The sequence below is a fragment of the Carassius auratus genome, unplaced genomic scaffold (genome assembly GCF_003368295.1).
Source record: "Carassius auratus strain Wakin unplaced genomic scaffold, ASM336829v1 scaf_tig00034062, whole genome shotgun sequence".
Classification (NCBI taxonomy): domain Eukaryota; kingdom Metazoa; phylum Chordata; class Actinopteri; order Cypriniformes; family Cyprinidae; genus Carassius; species Carassius auratus.
Window position 1 is genome coordinate 20,719 of NW_020526121.1, and position 6,906 is coordinate 27,624.

Below are 6,906 nucleotides of genomic sequence, written 5' to 3' on the forward strand. Positions count from 1 at the left end.
TTACGTCATATTCAACAAGTTTCGTAGCTTAATCGAAGTCACCTGAAGGACGGCTTTCCTCAGCAACGGCAAGACCCGCACTCCTCTCATATTGTGGTACGTTATGTAATTTAGCCAGCTAATACTAATTATGTTTGTGATGTTTAATTCAGAAGTTAATTATTAAGGATTTCCTAACAATTGTGTTTGTATTTTGCGTTATCTTAAGAAGTTTAACAAGTTTCGCGGCTCAAACAAGAGGCACCTGTCACTGAAGGACTGCTTTTCTCAGCAACGACGTGAACAGCATTACTCGAATTTCCTGTAAGTAACGTAGTCCTTTTATAACTATGTATATTTGCAATAATGTTTTCAAAAGTTGATTAAACATTGACCGTGTGTACGTGTACATAACAGTGTAGTTTTCGAAGTTAGTTAGTGGGGCAGCCATATGTATGTTAGTTTTTTTTTTTTTTTTTTTTTTTTTTTTTGGAGTGGGTTAACGTTAGTACTATTTGGATCACCGTTTATTTCAACCGCCATTTGAAAGTCTAACGATAAGTGTACCGTGGTCCAGCAACTATAACTATACATGCCCAATGGAAAACGATTTTGTACAGGTTCCCCTTTGGGGTCAGTGGCTTGTCAAAAGGGAACACATCATTTATGAACTTTCAAATGACAACATTCTTTCTTGTAAAAAGCTGTCACGTTGTTGTAAAACATCATAATTACTACACGAACTCAAGTATGAGCTCTTAAATCACCACTACAAATACGCCATGCAAAAGTATTTAAAATGGCGTGGACATAACATAGACTGTTGCGTTTTAATCAGCTCCCACTATAGGGTGTCAGCCAGTTTAAGGCCTGCTCCGTTGTAAAATCATTCTAGTGCACTGAAACCTAGATCACATACAATATCGGTCAAAAGTTTGAAAACCGTAAGCTTTTTAATGTAACAAATCCAGACCTGGTGGGTATTGAAGGACAGCGGAGGCTGGGGGAGGGGTACGTTGTTTTAATTGAGTAAACTTCCTAAATTTCTTAAGAGTGTGTTTAAATATATTCATTTTGATTTGAAATTATTTGTAATATTTTTGTTCCCTGAAACAGATCAGTTTAATTTTCCATCCTTAAATAAATTGATAGAAATTTCACAAATATATTATGTGTATTATAAATAAACAATTTGTTAGTCTAATACTAAATTGTTTTAGTGGAAAAAATAAAATATAACTGTACATTTTAGATAAAATAAACTGTTGTATTTTTAGTCCGTTAATATGTTTACATTTATGCATTTGGCAGACACTTTTATCCAAAGTAACTTACATTGCATTTCAAGGTACACATTTACAATTTAATCAATTTTTGCTAGCGCCGACGCTCTACTGTTTGAGCTACAGGAAAGCCATCTTTTGTATAATCAAGTGAACTATATTCAGAGATTTTATTAAGTTAATAAAGTTAAATATTACTGTAATATTTACTAAGCCACAGAATTATTTAGAGGGTTAAGGGTTGAGTGTGAGGGTTAATGCAATGCATATTTTTTTCAAGTAGTGCAATTAAACAAGCTTTTTTGTTTCAAAACCATTAGTCATTTTACTTAAATATTAAACATGTTTATAAAGAAATTGGTTGAAATAATGTAGACCTCAATAAAAGCCTATAGCATTGATTTACAGCATAGAAGCTCGCAGTTGGTCTCTTTTCGTTTTTCTTTTAGGTTTATTGTTAAAAATAAATGTCCCTATGTAGAAAATTAACCTGTCCTCTTGTTAAGAAGAATGCTGTTAATTTTTGCAACTCCTCCCCCTAGTAAACTTTGTTTGAGATTTTACCTATCATATGGTCCAACAGAATGTTTGCTTCTTCAGGTGCTATTTGTTTTGTGTATTTGTCACTTTCTTGTAAAATTCAGTTTTGAATGTTAGCTCTAACCAGTTATCTTTAAAATTTGCCTGTAGGGTTCAGCTGATCTACCCGTCTTCGTACACGCAGAGTTGGCAGAGGAGGTCATAAAAATCTACATCCTTCGGGACAATGATTGGGCAGTCAGCGACGTAATCTTGGGAATCTCAGCAGAGCCTGCTGCCATCTTTCAGGAGTCACATTGGATTTGAGATATCCCAAGACCCACAAATACAGGTCCTTCTCCAAAAATTAGCATATTGTGATGAAGTTCATTATTTTCCATAATGTAATGATAAAAATTAAACTTTCATATATTTTAGATTCATTGCACACCAACTGAAATATTTCAGGTCTTTTATTGTTTAAATACTGATGCTTTTGGCATACAGCTCATGAAAACCATAAATTCCTATCTCAAAAAAATAGCTTATTTCATCTGACCAATAAAAGAAAAGTGTTTTTAATACAAAAAAGTCAACCTTCAAATAATTGTTCACTTATGCACTCAATACTTGGTGGGGAATCCTTTTGCAGAAATGACTGCTTCAATGCGGCGTGGCATGGAGGCAATCAGCCTGTGGCACTGCTGAGGTGTTATGGAGGCCCAGGATGCTTCAATAGCAGCCTTAAGCTCATCCAGAGTGTTTTGTCTTGCGTCTCTTAACTTTCTCTTCACAATATCCCACAGATTCTCTATGGGGTTCAGGTCAGGAGAGTTGGTAGGCCAATGGAGCACAGTAATACCATGGTCAGTAAACCATTTACCAGTGGTTTTGGCACTGTGAGCAGGTGCCAGGTCGTGCTGAAAAGCGAAATCTTCATCTCCATAAAGCTTTTCAACAGATGGAAACATGAAGTGCTCCAAAATCTCCTGATAGCTAGCTGCATTGACCCTGCCCTTGATAAAACACAGTGGACCAACACCAGCAGCTGACATGGCACCCCAGACCATCACTGACTGTGGGTACTTGACACTGGACTTCAGGCATTTTGGCATTTCCTTCTCCCCAGTCTTCCTCCAGACTCTGGCACCTTGATTTCCAAATGACATGCAAAATTAGCTTTCATCCGAAAAAAGTACTTTGGACCACTGAGCAACAGTCCAGTGCTGCTTCTCTGTAGCCCATTTCCTGCACACGCCTGTGCACGGTGGCTCTGGATGTTTCTACTCCAGACTCAGTCCACAATCTTCCTCAGGGTCCAGTCACCTCTTCTCGTTGTGAAGCGTTTTTTGCCACACTTTTTCCTTCCCACAGACTTCCCACTGAGGTGCCTTGATACAGCACTCTGGGAACAGCCTATTCATTCAGAAATTTCTTTCTGTGTCTTACCCTCTCGCTTGAGGGTGTCAATGATGGCCTTCTGGACAGCAGTCAGGTCGGCAGTCTTACCCATGATTGCGGTTTTGAGTAATGAACCAGGCTGGGAGTTTTTAAAAGCCTCAGGAATCTTTTGCAGGTGTTTAGAGTTAATTAGTTGATTCAGATGATTATGTTAATAGCTCGTTTAGAGAACCTTTTCATGATATGCTAATTTTTTGAGATATGAATTTTGGGGTTACATGAGCTGTATGCCAAAATCAGTATTAAATCAGTATTAAAACAATAAAAGACCTGAAATATTTCAGTTGGTGTGCAATGAATCTAGAATATATGAAAGTTAAATTTTTATCATTACATTATGGAAAATAATGAACTTTTATCACAATATGCTAATATTTTGAGAAGGACCCTGTACTCACTTGAGTTGTTCCAAAAACTGTTTCTTGAGCTGGATTCTCCAAAACTCTGTTAATGTTCAGAGGTTAAAAAATTATCTTCTTGCATGGTAGTGGTTCATGGTCATCCCACAGAATTGGTATTCCTGATGGAAGTGTTTCTGTTATCTGATTAATTCTGTTGAAGACATAGTTCACCCCAAAAGATGACGTTGTCATAATTTACTCTCCCTCGATTTGTCCCAAACCTGTACGAGTTTCTTTCTTCTGTTGAACACAAAAGATATTTTAAGTGAAGTGACGTGACATTCAGCCAAGTATTAAAGAGTGTTGGTTAACGCAGTTAAAGGTTGCCATTGACTTTGCATAGTATACTTTTTTTTTTTTTTCCTATCATGGAAGTCAATGGCAATTTTCAACTATCTGTTAACCAACATTCATTAAAATATATTTTGTGTTCAACAGAAGAAAGAAATTCGTACAGATTTGGGACAACCCGGGGGGGCGAGTACATTATGACAACATCATCTTTTTGGGTGAACTATCCCTTTAATATTGATGTAAGTGTTGCTTTTATATTTTTTTATGGTTTAATGTTGAGTGTGACTGCAAATGGCTGGTATGCACCAGGAACAAAGATGTCATTTCTCTTACGGCTATCGTATTTTACATGTAATCTACTTGAATACTAAGATGGATTAAATGTTTCATAAGGTTTAATCATTTCCCTTATGGCTACTTTACAGTTTTTAATTTTTGCAATCTACTGGAATATTAAAATGGATACAATGTTTCAAAGGTTGATTTTAGACTTTGTCTTATGTTTAATTGACAAATAAATTTTCAATAAAAAATGTGTTTCTTTCTTTATTTGGTTTTATTATATTAATTATAAAGGGTAAATGGTGTAAAAAAAAAAAAAAAAAAAAAAAGTGAATGCAGCATTTTGATAATTTATAGTCCAATATTAAGTTAAATTCACTTTTACATGTAGTAAACGTAGCACATTTTTTTTGGTAAAATTTCATCCAATATTTCAATTATATCTACTCAATATTTTTTGTTTATTTTACATAGAAATACAGTTGTGGTGTTTTATAATTTTGATTATATCCAATTAATTTTATTTCTCATATAAAGTAATTCAGTTACTCAGATTTACTTAATTTTTTTACTGACAATTACTCAATTTAAACCGTATATTTAATTGATTTCACAGCTTTAAAATTTACTCAATTTTTTTGAGTGTAAAAATGTTTCACCAAAAAAATTGAGTAAATAATAGTTAAACTTTTTACAGTGTACTAAATTGAATGTTATTCTTTTAGTCTTCTTTGTTGGCCTTGAGAAAGCCAACATATATTTGAACATTATTATCATTTATTATGAGAGTAATTGACAACGACTAAAATTTTAGTGTTTCACCAAATTCAACCAAATTCAGCTCAGATCTTCAAACTCGTTTGACTCGTTGCTGTAAATGGTCAGACTTTTTCCTTCTCAATAAATCCTAGTGACTTTCATTATCAAAGCCATGACACATAATCATGCATTCTTGATTGTTTGTGGTTTTCCCTGTTGGGAAGAGGTAAAATTTGTTATTTTTTACAGTTGATCACTAGGTGGGACCAGCATCAACCCTTTAGATAGGACTGTGCAAAAAAAAAGCTTAGTTTCTGACTTATATATATGAAGCTATATGGAGTATAACAGCATATTATATTGTGTGTATGTGTGTAAGAGAGAGTGAGAGAGAGAGAGAGAGAGAGAGACCTCTGCGCACTTACCTTGATGTATTTGAGAAAATCTAAATGTACACCTCAGCTCTCAGAACTACATGGTGTAAACAAAAGTGTATTTATGCACCTGCTGCCTTTTAATGGCGGTGATAAGTATAGACTATACAAAAGCAAAGTACATGGACTTAAACACTTGCATGCCATCCTGCTGGTCATTTGATGGTGAGAAGAGCAGCAAGCAATACGAGAAAGGGCTTGACGTGAACCAGAGTTTTAGAAATGATTATGCAGTTTGACCCCTCCAGCAAGCTGCAGCTTATTTGAAGTTGGTATTGTATTTTGGTCCATAAGAAATTATGTTCAAAAAAATTTTTTTTACAGGATTTAAAGGTTTTAAACTGGCTTTACCATCAAGAAAAGACAAGCATTTCACACATAGGCCATCCGTACTTTTCACCATCAAAAGTCAGCAGGTGCATAAACACACTTCTTTTTTTAATTGTTAACTCCATGTAGTTCTGAGAGCTGAGGTGCATATTTGGATTTTTTTCAGATACATCATTCTTGTGTCTTGTCTTGCCTCTCAACAACTTTTAAACTCTCGGCTGTAATTTAGTGACTCCATACACTGATTCCAACTTTAACTTACCTGATAATGAGCTAAATCACCTTAAGGAGGTTAATAAATATACTGTATAATTCAAGAGACTAAGACTTTTAAGGTTCTTTCTTTCTTTTTTACAATTGTTTTAAAATTGATATACATCAATTTCACAAAATGTATATTTCATTTATATTTTGTGTAAATTCATGTTTAAATTTAAAATTGTGACTCAAAGCTCACTTAGTAATTAACATCTGCTGCATTTTGAATCAAAAATCATATTTAAAAAGAAATACTACTGAGATTAATATATTGATGCAATATATAAAGTAACGTGACTGCAAACTAAACCAACAGGGTAATAGATCTGCGGTCCTGAAACTGCAGCCTCCGGTTGTGCAGGAACATACTGCGTTATGTCTTTGAGTGCAAAACTGTAAATTATAACAAACGTTACTTATGTTGTTATTGTTGTGTATTATTTCAGTACCTGAAATATCCTGCATATTTTGTCAACAGACATGTCATCATCTCTTACTGTGACACGTTTGCCTTCTCAAAAGAGAACATAACTTGTTTCAATTGTCGCAGTAGCTCGGACATCAATTACGTGTTTTACGTTACCTTGGGTGAAGGGCGGGTCTTCTTGGCCTGGCGGGAGTAACTTCCGGTTCACTAAAAAATACCAATGTAGAATGCAGGATTAGTTCATACATACGTATTTTGATTTCTGATTTCCATCTATAAATACAATCGGATAACGAGATTGTTTTCCGTTTTCCGTCTTTTAATATAAAAAGAAAAAAAGAAAAATGGATTGTTTTCCGTTTTTTGTTTTCCTATTTACTAATGAAAATTGGGAAACGAGCCGTTTTTCGTTTTTGTTTTTTTCCTTTTAAAACGAAAATCCTTTGGCCAACAAGTACACAATCAGGGTATCTTCCGTC